The sequence below is a fragment of the Pristiophorus japonicus genome, chromosome 9 (assembly GCF_044704955.1).
Source record: "Pristiophorus japonicus isolate sPriJap1 chromosome 9, sPriJap1.hap1, whole genome shotgun sequence".
In the NCBI taxonomy this organism is placed as follows: domain Eukaryota; kingdom Metazoa; phylum Chordata; class Chondrichthyes; family Pristiophoridae; genus Pristiophorus; species Pristiophorus japonicus.
The window spans coordinates 176,860,896-176,876,592 of NC_091985.1; the positions used below are offsets into that span (position 1 = coordinate 176,860,896).

The 15,697-nt window shown below is 46.3% G+C and overlaps 1 long non-coding RNA gene across 1 annotated transcript; it reads left to right on the forward strand.

Annotated features, from left to right (window-relative positions):
• Positions 1-4,037: 4,037 nt before the first annotated feature.
• On the forward strand, positions 4,038-15,641 carry LOC139273340 (uncharacterized). The gene is made up of 2 exons (XR_011595074.1): positions 4,038-4,108; positions 13,660-15,641. It is a non-coding gene; the product is annotated as an uncharacterized lncRNA (long non-coding RNA).
• Positions 15,642-15,697: the final 56 nt, after the last annotated feature.

Below are 15,697 nucleotides of genomic sequence, written 5' to 3' on the forward strand. Positions count from 1 at the left end.
ACACAGACACAGATCACACACACACACAGCCCCTACACAGACATATATCACACACACAGCCAATGCACAGACAGATATCACACACACAGTCCGTACAGACATATATCTCACACACACACTGCCCATACACAGACAGCCCGTACACAGACATATATCGCACACACAGGCCGTACACTGGCATATATCACACACACAGTCCGTACACAGACATATATCACACACACAGCCCGTACACAGACATATATCAAACACACAGGCCGTACACAGGCATATATCACACACACAGTCCGTACACAGACATATATCACACAAACAGCCCGTACACAGACATATATCACATACAAACAGCCCGTACAGACATATATCTCACACATACACAGCCAGCCCGTACACAGACATATATCGCACACACAGGCCGTACACAGGCATGTATCACACACACAGCCCATACACAGACATATATCACACACAGCCTGTACAGACATATATCACACACACACAGCCCATACAGACATATATCACACACACAGCCCATACACAGACATATATCACACACAGCCTGTACAGACATATATCACACACACACAGCCCGTACAGACATATATCACACACACAGCCCGTACACAGACATATATCACACACACAGCCTGTACACAGATATATATCACACACACAGCCCGGACACTGACATATATCACACAAACAGCCCGTACACAGACATATATCACACACACAGTCCGTACAGACATATCACACACACGCAGCCCGTACACAGACATATATCACACACGCAGCCCGCACACAGACATATATCACACACACACAGCCCGTACACAGACATATATCACACACAGGCCGTACACAGATATATATCACACACACACAGCCTGTACACAGACATATATCGCACGCACAGGCCGTACACAGGCATATATCACACACACAGCCCATACACAGACATATATCGCACGCACAGGCCGTACACAGGCATATATCACACACACAGCCCGTACACAGATATATATTACACAGCCTGTACAGACATATATGACACACGCAGTCCGTACAGACATATATCACACACGCAGTCCGTACAGACATATATCTCACACACACACACAGCCCGTACAGACATATATCGCACAAACAGCCCGTACAGACAGCCTGTACACAGCCATATATCACGTAGACATATATCACACACACAGCCCGTACACAGACATATCACACACACAGTCCGTACACAGACATATCACACACACAGTCCGTACACAGACATATCACACACACAGTCCGTACACAGACATAATCACACACACAGCCCGTACAGACAAATATCACACACACAGTCCGTAGGCATACAAATTGGCAGGAAATAGCAGCGGACCCGGGGACTGGGAGAAATTTAGAACTCAGCAGAGGAGGACAAAGGGTTTGATTAGGGCAGGGAAAATGGAGTATGAGTAGAAGCTTGCAGGGAACATTAAGACGGATTGCAAAAGTTTCTATAGATATGTAAAGAGAAAAAGGTTAGTAAAAACAAACGTAGGTCCCCTGCAGTCAGAATCAGGAGAAGTCATAACGGGGAACAAAGAAATGGCGGACCAATTGAACAAGTACTTTGGTTCGGTATTCACTGAGGAGGACACAAACAACCTTCCGGATATAAAAGGGGTCGGAGGGTCTAGTAAGGAGGAGGAACTGAGGGAAATCCTTATTAGTCGGGAAATTGTGTTGGGGAAATTGATGGGATTGAAGGCCGATAAATCCCCAGGGCCTGATGGACTGCATCCCAGAGTACTTAAGGAGGTGGCCTTGGAAATAGTGGATGCATTGACAGTCATTTTCCAACATTCCATTGACTCTGGATCAGTTCCTATGGAGTGGAGGGTAGCCAATGTAACCCCACTTTTTAAAAAAGGAGGGAGAGAGAAAACAGGGAATTACAGACCGGTCAGCCTGACATCGGTAGTGGGTAAAATGATGGAATCAATTATTAAGGATGTCATAGCAGTGCATTTGGAAAGAGGTAATATGATAGGTCCAAGTCAACATGGATTTGTGAAAGGGAAATCATGCTTGACAAATCTTCTGGAATTTTTTGAGGATGTTTCCAGTAGAGTGGACAAGGGAGAACCAGTTGATGTGGTATATTTGGACTTTCAGAAGGCTTTCGACAAGGTCCCACACAAGAGATTAATGTGCAAAGTTAAAGCACATGGGATTGGGGGTAGTGTGCTGACATGGATTGAGAACTGGTTGTCAGACAGGAAGCAAAGAGTAGGAGTAAATGGGGACTTTTCAGAATGGCAGGCAATGACTAGTGGGGTACCGCAAGGTTCTGTGCTGGGGCCCCAGCTGTTTACACTGTACATTAATGATTTAGACGAGGGGATTAAATGTAGTATCTCCAAATTTGCGGATGACACTAAGTTGGGTGACAGTGTGAGCTGCAAGGAGGATTCTATGAGGCTGCAGAGCGACTTGGATAGGTTAGGTGAGTGGGCAAATGCATGGCAAATGAAGTATAATGTGAATAAATGTGAGGTTATCCACTTTGGTGGTAAAAACAGAGAGACAGACTATTATCTGAATGGTGACAGATTAGGAAAAGGGGAGGTGCAAAGAGACCTGGGTGTCATGGTACATTAGTCATTGAAGGTTGGCATGCAGGTACAGCAGGCGGTTAAGAAAGCAAATGGCATGTTGGCCTTCATAGCGAGGGGATTTGGGTACAAGGGCAGGGAGGTGTTGCTACAATTGTACAGGGCCTTGGTGAGGCCACACCTGGAGTATTGTGTACAGTTTTGGTCTCCTAACCTGAGGAAGGACATTCTTGCTATTGAGGGAGTGCAGCGAAGGTTCACCAGACTGATTCCCGGGATGGCGGGACTGACCTATCAAGAAAGACTGGATCAACTGGGCTTGTATTCACTGGAGTTCAGAAGAATGAGAGGGGACCTCATAGAAACGTTTAAAATTCTGACGGGGTTAGACAGGTTAGATGCAGGAAGAATGTTCCCAATGTTGGGGAAGTCCAGAACCAGGGGACACAGTCTAAGGATAAGGGGGAAGCCATTTAGGACCGAGATGAGGAGGAATTTCTTCACCCAGAGAGTGGTGAACCTGTGGAATTCTCTACCACAGAAAGTTGTTGAGGCCAAATCACTAAATATATTCAAAAAGAAGTTAGATGAAGTCCTTACTACTAGGGGAATCACAGGGTATGGTGAGAAAGCAGGAATGGGGTACTGAAGTTGCATGTTCAGCCATGAACTCATTGAATGGCGGTGCAGGCTAGAGGGGCCGAATGGCCTACTCCTGCACCTATTTTCTATGTTTCTATGACATATATCACACACGCAGCCCATACAGACATATATCACACACACAGCCCGTACACAGACATATCACACACAAACAGCCCGTACAAACATATATCACACACACAGCCCGTATACAGACATATCACACACAGTCCATACAGACATATCACACACACACACAGCCCGTACACAGACATATATCTCACACACACAGGCCATACACAGGCATATATATATCACACAGCCCGTACTCAGACATATATCACACAAACACAGCCCGTACACAGCCATATATCACACACAGTCCATACAGACATATATCACACGCACACAGCCAGTACACGGACATATATCACACGCACACAGCCCGTACACAGACATATATCGTGTACACAGGCATATATATCACACACAGCCAGTACTCAAACATATATCACACAAACACAGCCCGTACACAGACATATATCACACACACAGGTTTCCAATTTACCGACATCAGACGCGCTCAGGCCTTTGGGAAGCTCGTGGATTCAAATCAGGAACCACGTGACTGTCGAGGCCCCGTCTCCGACTGTGGGAGTGGGCGGGGCGATGCTGGAGCTTTGCCGGGCAGCGATTGGTGCGGCAAGCTCTCAATCAGCTGCTTTCACCCAATAGCAGCGACGGGGCACATCTACCCCTTCAGCGCAATATGCGCATGCACTTGATCCCCGGATGCTGACGGTTGGCGAAGGGAGAAAAATGGCGGAAATTTAGCGAAAGGGGGATTGGAGCCTCTGAGGGTGAGTGTCCCGGGGAGAGAGGGAGCCGGGGGCTGAGGGTGAGTGTCCCGGGGGGGAGAAGGAGAGGGAGCCGGGGGCTGAGGGAGAGTGTCCCGGGGGGGAGAGGGAGCCGTGGGCTGAGGGTGAGTGTCTCGGGGGGTAGAGGGAGCCGGGGGCTGAGGGAGAGTGTCCAGGGGGGGAGAAGGAGAGGGAGCCGGGGGCTGAGGGAGCGTGTCCCGGGGGGAGAGGGAGCCGTGGGCTGAGGGTGAGTGTCTCGGGGGGAGAGGGAGCCGTGGGCTGAGGGTGAGTGTCTCGGGGGGAGAAGGAGAGGGAGCCGGGGGGCTGAGGGTGAGTGTCCCGGGGGAGAAGGAGAGGGAGCCGGGGGCTGAGGGTGAGTGTCTCGGGGGGGAGAGGGAGCCGGGGGCTGAGGGAGAGTGTCCCGGGGGGAGAAGGAGAGGGAGCCGGGGGGCTGAGGGTGAGTGTCCCGGGGGAGAAGGAGAGGGAGCCGGGGGCTGAGGGAGCGTGTCCCGGGGGCTGAGGGTGAATGTCCCGGGGGGAGAAGGAGAGGGAGCCGGGGGCTGAGGGTGGGTGTCCCGGGGAGAGAGGGAGCCGGGGGCTGAGGATGAGTGTCCCGGGGGGCGAAGGAGAGGGAGCCGGGGGCTGAGGGTGAGTGTCCCGGGGGAGAAGGAGAGGGAGCCGGGGTCTGAGGGTGAGTGTCCCGGGGTCTGAGGGTGAGGGAGCCGGGGGGCTGAGGGAGAGGGAGCCGGGGGGCTGAGGGAGAGTGCCCCGGGGAGAGAGGGAGAGGGCGCCGGGGGCTGAGGGAGAGTGTCCCGGGGGGAGAGGGAGCCGGGGGCTGAGGGTGAATGTCCCGGGGGGAGAAGGAGAGGGAGCCGGGGGCTGAGGGTGAGTGTCCCCGGGGGCTGAGGGAGAGTGTCCCCGGGGGAGAGGGAGCCGGGGTCTGAGGGTGAGTATCCCGGGGGTAGACCCTTTCACGAGACCCTTTCTCTGTTTATATTACACCCGACCCTGTCCCTGTTTATATTACACCGGACCCTGTCCCTGTTTATATTACACCGGACCCTGTCCCTGTTTATATTACGCTAGACCCTGTCTCATTTATATTACGCTAGACCCTGTCTCTGTTGATATTACACTGGACCCAGTCCCTGTTTATATCGCACTAGACAAAGTATCTGTTAATATTGCATACTCCCTGTCTCTGTTCATTATACGAGACGCTGTATAATGAACAGTGACAGGGAGTAATGTAACATGAACAGATATACAGTTTATACTGCGCAAGACACTCTCACTCTTTATATTACACTCACTCTGTCTCTGTTTATATTACATAGAAGCTGACTCTGTTTATATTACAAAGAACCTGTCTCTGTTTATATGACACTGGACTCTGGCCCTGTTTAAATTACACTGGATTCTGTCTCTGTTTATGAAGCACAAAACCGTGTCCCTGTTTATGTTACACTAGCCCCTGGCCTTATTTATATTACACTAGTCCCTGTCTCTGTTTATATTACACGAGACCCTCTCTCTGTTTATATTACACAAGAACCTGTCTCTGTTTATATTATACCGGACCCTGTCCCTGTTTATATTACACTGGGCCCTGTCTCTGTTTATATTACACTGGACCCTGTCTGTTTATATTACACTGGACCATGTCTTTGTTTATATTACACTGGATCTTGTCTCTGTTTATATTACACTGGGCCCAGTTTCTGTTTATATTACACTGCAGTCTGTCTCTGTTTATGAAGCACGACACTGTGTCCCTGTTTATATTGCACTAGCCCCTGTCTCTGTTTATATTACACTGGACCCTGTCCCTGTTTATATTACACTGGACACTGTCCCTGTTTATATTACACTGGACCCTGTCCCTGTTTATATTACACTGGACCCTGTTCCTGTTTATATTACACTAGACCCTGTCCCTGTTTAAATTACACTGAAGTCTGTCTCTGTTTATGAAGCACGACACCGTGTCCCTATTTGTGTAATACTGGCCCCTGGCCATGTTTATATTACACTTGACCCTGTCTCTGTTTATATTACACTGGACCCTGTCACTGTTTATATTGCACTGGACCCTGTTCCTGTTTAAATTACACTGGAGTCGGTCTCTGTTTATGAAGCACGATATCGTGTCCCTGTTTATATTGCACTCGGCCCTGTATCTATTTATATTACACCGGATCCTGTCTCTGTTTATATTACACTAGACCCTGTCGCTGTTTATATTACACTAGACCCTGTCTCTGTTTATATTACACTGGACCCTGTCTCTGTTTATATTCCTGTTTATATTACACCAGACCCTGTCTCCGTTAATATTACACTGGAACTTGTCTCTGTTTATATTATACGAGTCCCTGTTTATATTACACTAGACCCTGTCTCTGTTTATATTCCTGTTTATATTACGCCAGACCCTGTCTCTGTTGATATTACACTGGACCCTGTCCCTGTTTAGATTGCACTAGGCCCTGTCTCTGTTTATATTACACAAGATCCTGTCTCTGTTTATCTTGCACTCGATCCTGTCTCTGTTTATGTTACACTAGACCCTGCCTCTGTTTATATTACGCTAGGCCCTGTCTCTGTTTATATTACACTAGGCCCTGTCTCTGTTTATAGGCCCTGTCTCTCTTTATATTACACCAGGCCCTGTCTCTGTTTATATTACACCAGACCCTGTCCCTGTATATATTACACTAGATCCTGTCTCTTTTTATATTACACTAGACCCTGTCTCTGTTTATGTTACACTGGACCCTGTCTCTGTTTATATTACACTGGACCATGTCTCTGTTTATATTACACTAGACCTTGTCTCTGTTTATATTACACTGGACCATGTCTCTGTTTATATTACACTAGACCCTGTCTCTTTTTATATTACACTGGACCATGTCACTGTTTATATTGCACTAGACCCTGTCCCTGTTTATATTACACTAGACCCCGTCTCTGTTTATATTCCTGTTTATATTACACCAGACCCTGTCTCTGTTTATATTACACTGGACCCTGTCTCTATTTATATTATACGAGTCCCTGTTTATATTACACTAGACCCTGTCTCTGTTTATATTCCTGTTTATATTACACCAGACCCTGTCTCTGTTTATATTACACTAGACCCTGTCTCTCTTTATATTACACAAGATCCTGTCTCTGTTTATCTTGCACTAGATCCTGTCTCTGTTTAAATTACACTGGAGTCGGTCTCTGTTTATGAAGCACGACATCGTGTCCCTGTTTATATTGCACTCGGCCCTGTATCTATTTATATTACACCGTATCCTGTCTCTGTTTATATTACACTAGACCCTGTCGCTGTTTATATTACACTAGACCTTGTCTCTGTTTATATTACACTGGACCCTGTCTCTGTTTATATTCCTGTTTATATTACACCAGACCCTGTCTCTGTTTATATTACACTGGAACTTGTCTCTGTTTATATTATACGAGTCCCTGTTTATATTACACTAGACCCTGTCTCTGTTTATATTACACTGGACCCTGTCCCTGTTTAGATTGCACTAGGCCCTGTCTCTGCTTATATTACACAAGATCCTGTCTCTGTTTATCTTGCACTCGATCCTGTCTCTGTTTATGTTACACTAGACCCTGCCTCTGTTTATATTACGCTAGGCCCTGTCTCTGTTTATATTACACTTGGCCCTGTCTCTGTTTATAGGCCCTGTCTCTCTTTATATTACATGAGATCGTGTCTCTGTTTATATTACACTAGACCCTGTCCCTGTATATATTACACGAGATCGTGTGTCTGTTTATGTTACACCAGACCCTGTCCCTGTTTATATTGCTCTGGACCCTGTCCCTGTTTATATTACTCTGGACCTTGTCTCTGTTGAGATTACAATCGACCCTGTCTCTGTTTATATTACACTTGACCCTGTCTCTTTTCATATTACACTCGACACTGTCTCTGTTTATATTGCACTGAACCCTATCTCTGTTTATATTGCACTGGACCCTGTCTCTGTTTATATTACACTGGACCCTGTCTCTGTTTATATTACACTGGACCCTTTCTCTGTTTATATTACACTAGACCCTGTCCCTGTTTATATTACACTAGATCCTGTCTCTTTTTATATTACACTCGACCCTGTCTCTGTTTATGTTACACTGGACCCTGTCTCTTTTCATATTACACTAGACCCTGTCTCTATTTATATTGCACTGAACACTGTCTCTGTTTATATTGCACTGAACCCTGTCTCTGTTTATATTGCACTGAATGCTGTCTCTGTTTATATTACACTGGACCATGTCTCTGTTTATATTGGACAAGATCCTGTCCCTGTTTATATTACACTGGACCATGTCTCTTTTCATTTAAACTAGACCATGTCTCTGTTTATATTGCACTGGACCCTGTCTCTGTTTATATTACACCGGACCCTGTCTCTGTTTATATTACGCTGGACCCTGTCCCTGTTTATATTATACTGGGCCCTGTCCCTGTTTATATTACACTGGACCCTTTCTCTGTTTATATTACACTGGACCCTGTCCCATAGAAACATAGAAAATAGGTGCAGGAGTAGGCCATTCGGCCCTTCTAGCTTGCACCGCCATTCAATGAGTTCATGGCTGAACATTCAACTTCAGTACCCCATTCCTGCTTTCTCGCCATACCCCTTGATCCCCCTAGCAGTAAGGACCTCATCTAACTCCTTTTTGAATATATTTAGTGAATTGGCCTCAACAACTTTCTGTGGTAGAGAATTCCACAGGTTCACCACTCTCTGGGTGAAGAAGTTCCTCCGCATCTCGGTCCTAAATGGCTTACCCCTTATCCTTAGACTGTGACCCCTGGTTCTGGACTTCCCCAACATTGGGAACATTCTTCCTGCATCTAACCTGTCTAACCCCGTCAGAATTTTATATGTTTCTATGAGGTCCCCTCTCATTCTTCTGAACTCCAGTGAATACAAGCCCAGTTGATCCAGTCTTTCTTGATAGGTCAGTCCCGCCATCCCGGGAATCAGTCTGGTGAACCTTCGCTGCACTCCCTCAATAGCAAGAATGTCCTTCCTCAGGTTAGGAGACCAAAACTGTGCACAATACTCCAGGTGTGGCCTCACCAAGGCCCTGTACAATTGTAGTAACACCTCCCTGCCCCTGTACTCAAATCCCCTTGCTATGAAGGCCAACATGCCATTTGCTTTCTTAACCGCCTGCTGCACCTGCATGCCAACCTTCAATGACTGATGTACCATGACACCCAGGTCTCTTTGCACCTCCCCTTTTCCTAATCTGTCACCATTCAGATAATAGTCTGTCTCTCTGTTTTTACCACCAAAGTGGATAACCTCACATTTATCCACATTATACTTCATCTGCCATTCATTTGCTCACTCACCTAACCTATCCAAGTCGCTCTGCAGCCTCACAGCATCCTCCTCGCAGCTCACACTGCCACCCAACTTAGTGTCATCCGCAAATTTGGAGATACTACATTTAATCCCCTCATCTAAATCATTAATGTACAGTGTAAACAGCTGGGGCCCCAGCACAGAACCTTGCGGTACCCCACTAGTCACTGCCTGCCATTCTGAAAAGTACCCATTTACTCCTACTCTTTGCTTCCTGTCTGACAACCAGTTCTCAATCCATGTCAGTACACTACCCCCAATCCCATGTGCTCTAACTTTGCACATCAATCTCTTGTGTGGGACCTTGTCGAACGCCTTCTGAAAGTCCAAATATACCACATCAACTGGTTCTCCCTTATCCACTCTACTGGAAACATCCTCAAAAAATTCCAGAAGATTTGTCAAGCATGATTTCCCTTTCACAAATCCATGCTGACTTGGACCTATCATGTCACCTCTTTCCAAATGCACTGCTATGACATCCTTAATAATTGATTCCATCATTTTACCCACTACCGATGTCAGGCTGACCGGTCTATAATTCCCTGTTTTCTCTCTCCCTCCTTTTTTAAAAAGTGGGGTTACATTGGCTACCCTCCACTCCATAGGAACTGATCCAGAGTCAATGGAATGTTGGAAAATGACTGTCAACGCATCCACTATTTCCAAGGCCACCTCCTTAAGTACTCTGGGATGCAGTCCATCAGGCCCTGGGGATTTATCGGCCTTCAATCCCATCAATTTCCCCAACACAATTTCCCGGCTAATAAGGATTTCCCTCAGTTCCTCCTCCTTACTAGACCCCCCGACCCCTTTTATAACCGGAAGGTTGTTCGTGTCCTCCTTCGTGAATACCGAACCAAAGTACTTGTTCAATTGGTCCGCCATTTCTTTGTTCCCAGTTATGACTTCCCCTGATTCTGACTGCAGGGGACCTACATTTGTCTTTACTAACCTTTTTCTCTTTACATATCTATAGAAACTTTTGCAATCCGTCTTAATGTTCCCTGCAAGCTTCTTCTCATACTCCATTTTCCCTGCCCTAATCAAACCCTTTGTCCTCCTCTGCTGAGTTCTAAATTTCTCCCAGTCCCCAGGTTCGCTGCTATTTCTGGCCAATTTGTATGCCACTTCCTTGGCTTTAATACTATCCCTGATTTCCCTTGATAGCCACGGTTGAGCCACCTTTTATTTCTATGCCAGACAGGAATGTACAATTGTTGTAATTCATCCATACGGTCTCTAAATGTCTGCCATTGCCCATCCACTGTCAACCCCTTAAGTATCATTCGCCAATCCATCTCAGCCAATTCACGCCTCATACCTTCAAAGTTAGCCTTCTTTAAGTTCTGGACCATGGTCTCTGAATTAACTGTTTCATTCTCCATCCCTGTTTATATTACGCTGGACCTTCTCCCTGTTTATATTACGCTGGACCTTCTCCCTGTTTATATTGCACTTGAACCTGTGTCTGTTTATATTAAGCTCGTACCTGTCTCTGTTTATATTACACGAGTCCCTATCCCTGTTTATGTTACACTAGACCCTGTCTCTGTTTATATTCCTGTTTATATTACACTGGACCCTGTCCCTGTTTATTTTATACTCGACCCTGTCCCAGTTTGTATCACACATGACCCTGTCTTTGTCGATATTACACTGGACCCTATCCCTGTTTATATTACACTGGACCCTGTCCCTGTTTATATTACACTGGACCCTGTCCCTGTTTATATTGCACTCTGCCCTTTCTCTGTTAATATTACACGAGTCCAGATCCCTGTTTATGTTACACTAGACCCTGTCTCTGTTTATATTCCTGATAATATTACACTGGACCCTGTCCCTGTTTATATTACACTGGACCCTGTCCCTGTTTATATTACACTGGACCCTGTCCCTGTTTATATTACACTGGACCCTGTCCCTGTTTATATTACACTGGACCCTGTCACTGTTTATATTACACTGGACCCTGTCACTGTTTATATTACACTGGACCCTGTCACTGTTTGTATTACACTGGACCCTGTCTCTGTTGAAATTACACTGGACCCTGTCCCTTGTTAAATTACACTCGACCCTGTCTCTGTTTATGTTACACTAGGCCCTGTCTCTGTTTATATTACACGAGGCCCTGTCTCTGTTTATAGGCCCTGTCTCTGTTTATATTACACCATGCACTGTCCCTGTTGGTATCACACTAGACCCTGTTCCTGTTTATATCACACTCGACCCTGTCCCTGTTTATTTCACACTAGACCCCGTCCCTGTTTGTATCACGCTGGACCCTGTCTTTGTTTATTTTGCACTAGATCCTGTCCCTGTTTATATTACGCTGGACCCCGTCCCTGTTTATATTACGTTGGACCCTGTCCCTGTTTATATTACGCTGGACCCTGTCCCTGTTTATATTACGCTGGACCCTGTCCCTGTTTATATTACGCTGGACCCTGTCCCTGTTTATATTACGCTGGACCCTGTCCATGTTTATATTACGCTGGACCCTGTCCCTGTTTATATTATGCTGGACAATGTTCCTGTTTATATTACGCTGGATCGTGTCCCTGTTTATATTACGCTGGACCCTGTCCCTGTTTATATTACACTAGACCCTGTCCCTGTTTCTATCACACTGGACCCGGTCTCTGTTTATATTACACTGGACCCGGTCTCTGTTTATATTACACTGGACCCGGTCTCTGTTAATGTCACACTAGATCCTGTCCCTGTTTATATTACACTAGACCCTGTCTGTGTTTATATTACACGGGACCCTGCCCCTGTTTATATTACGATGGACCCTGTCCCTGTTTATATTATGCTCGACCTTGTCCTTGTTTATATTACGCTCAACCCTGTCCCTGTTTATTTTACGCTCAACCCTGTCCCCTGTTTATATTGCACTCGAACCGGTCTCTGTTTATATTACACTCGAACCTGTCCCTGTTTATATCACACTGGACCCTGTCCCTGTTTATATTACACTAGACTATGTCTCTGTTTATATTACACTCAACTATGTCTCTGTTTATATTACACAAGACCCTGTCCCTGTTTATATTGCACGAGACCCTGTCCCTGTTTATATTGCACTCGGCCCTGTCTCTGTTTATATTGCACAAGACCCTGTCTCTGTTCATATTACACTCGATTCTGTCTCTGTTTATCTTACACGAGACCTTGTCTCTATTTATATTACACTAGGCCCGGTCTCTGTTTATATTGCACTCGGCCCGGTCTCTGTTTATATTGCACTCGGCCCGGTCTCTGTTTATATTACACTAGGCCCTGTCTCTGTTTATAATCACTAGATCCTGTCTCTGTTTATATTGCACTCGACCCTGTTTCTGTTTACATTACACTCGACTCTGTCTCTGTTTATATTGCTCTAGTCCCTGTCGCTTTTTATATTACGCTACACCCTGTCCCTGTTTATATTACATTAGACCCTGTCTATGTTTATATTACCCTAAACAGTACCAAAGAGTGACTGACGGTGTCTGTCCTACACACAGCTGTCAATCCTACACTGACACACACTGCCATAGAGTGAGTGGCAGTGTCTGTCCTATACACACCTGTCAATCACTCACTGACACACAGTACCAGAGAGTGAGTGACAGTGTCTGTCCTGTACACACCTGTCAATCCTACACTGACACACAGTACCACAAAGTGACCGATAAAGTGTCTAGTCTATCCTAATCAAGCAATGTAAAACTATCTCATTGGACCAATGAGTGACAGAAACAATCTCTGTCCCTTTTCACCAGACCAGTGAGTGTAGAACTGAACCCAGCCAGAGTCAGCACCTTCAGGGTGGGGAATCAGTGAATGTGGAACTGAACCCAGCCCGAGTCAGCACCTTCAGGGGAGTGAGAGGGAGGGGAATCAGTGCGTGTAGAACTGAACCCAACCAGTGATGGTCATGATAATTAGGAGCATAGGACAAGCTGCCTTCAGACGTGCGATGTGTTTGAATTTCAGGACAGGCAGGAGGAAGACTCGATGGGGCAGGGATTTACTGCTTTCGAGGAACAAGAGAGGAAAGAATGTTTCATAGAATCTAGAATTGTCTGTTGTGAATTTCTGTCCTGCACTTGCAGTAATGATTTTTGTAAACTCCTTTTCCAGGGTATCAGAAGGGCAGGATTTGCAGACCGGGAACTCAATCCAAACATCACGTCAAGATCTGATGGAATCACTCGATTCACCAGGACCTGAATATCATTGACCTTTGAATGTGGAAGGAGAAATATTTGTCTGTTCTGTCTGGAAACAGATTTCACACATCAGTGTGACTGGAAAAGCACTGAGACACACACATCCGAGTGAGTGTGTTCCAGTGCACTGACTGTGGAAAGAGCTTTAACCAGTTACATTGCCTGACAAAACATCGCACCATTCACAGCGGGGAGAAACTGTACACGTGTTCAGTATGTGGACCAGGCTTCAACTGATCATCCAACCTGGAGAGACACAAGGAGACCCGCAGCATGGAGAAACCGTGGGAATGTGGGGACTGTGGGAAGGGATTCAATTACCAATCTGAGCTGGAAGTTCATCGGCGCAGTCACACTGGGGAGAGGCCGTTTACCTGCTCTGGGTGTGGGAGGGGATTCAGTACATCATCCAACCTGCTGATACCAGCGAATTCACACTGGGGAGAGGCCATTCACCTGCTCCGTGTGTGGGAAGGGATTCCCTCTGTCATCCTGCCTGCTGAGACACCAGCGAATTCACACTGGGGAGAGGCCATTCACCTGCTCCGTGTGTGGGTCGGGATTCCCTGTCTCATCCCACCTGCTGAGACACCAGCGAGTTCACACTGTGGAGAGACCGTTTACCTGCTCCGTGTGTGGGAAGCGATACACTTGCTCATCCCACCTGCTGAGACACCAGCGAGTTCACACTGGGGAGAGGCCATTTACCTGCTCCGAGTGTGGGAAGGGATGCACTCAATTATCCAACCTGCTGACATACCAGCGATTTCACACTGGGGAGAGGCCATTCACCTGCTCTCAGTGTGGGAAGGGATTCCTTGTCTCATCCCACCTGCTGACACACCAGCGAGTTCACACTGGGGTGAGGCAGTTCACTTGGTCCGAGTGTGGGAAGCGATACACTCGCTCATCCCACCTGCTGAGACACCAGCGAGTTCACACTGGGGAGAGGCTATTTACCTGCTCCGAGTTTGGGAAGGGATGCACTCAATTATCCAACCTGCTGAGGCACCAGCGAGTTCACAACTGACTGCAGGGTTTGGATTCTGCTGCTGTCCCAGACTGAATCGTGTCCATTCTGACAGTTGGGCTTGCTTTCTGCTGATACTGATCACCCGTATAATTGGGCTGGAGTTTAATATTTGAGATATTTCACCAAATTAATCAACGGGAATAAGGTCAGATAAAAAAATAACGCTGATTGTGTTTGCATCCATACTTCACTCTTTAAAAAACATAAGAAATAGGAGCAGGAGTCGGCCATCGTCCACTTGAGCCTGCTCTGCCATTTAATAAGATCATGGCTGATCTGATCTTGGGCACAGCTCCACTTCCTTGCCCACTCCCCATAACCCTTCACTCCATTATCGTTCAAAAATCTGTCTATCTCCACCTTAAATCTATTCAATGACCCAGCTTCCACAGCTCTCTGGAGCAGAGAATTCCAAACATTTATGACCCTCTGAGAAAATAAATTTCTCCTCATTTCCATTCTAAATCGGTAACCCCTTATTCTCAAACTATGCCCCCTAGTTCTAGATTTCCCCACGAGAGGAAACATCCTCTCTTCATCTACCTTGTCGAACCCCCTCAGTATCTTTATGAGCTTTTCAATAAGATCATCTCTCATTCTTCTAAACTCCCAATGAGTATAGGCCCAACCTGCTCAACCTTTCTTCATAAGTCAATCCCTTCACCTCAGGAATCAAACTAGTGAAGCTTCTCTGAACTGTCTCCAATGTAAGCATATCCCGCCTTAAATAATTAGATCAAAACTGTACCCAGTACGCTAGGTGTGGCCTCACCAATAACCTGTACAGTTGTAGCTTACTTCTCTGCTTTTATACTCTATCCCCCTTGCAATAAAGGCCAACATTCCATTTGCCTTCCTAATCACTTGCTGTACCTGCATACTGACTTTTTGTGTTTCATGCACAACTACCCCCAGG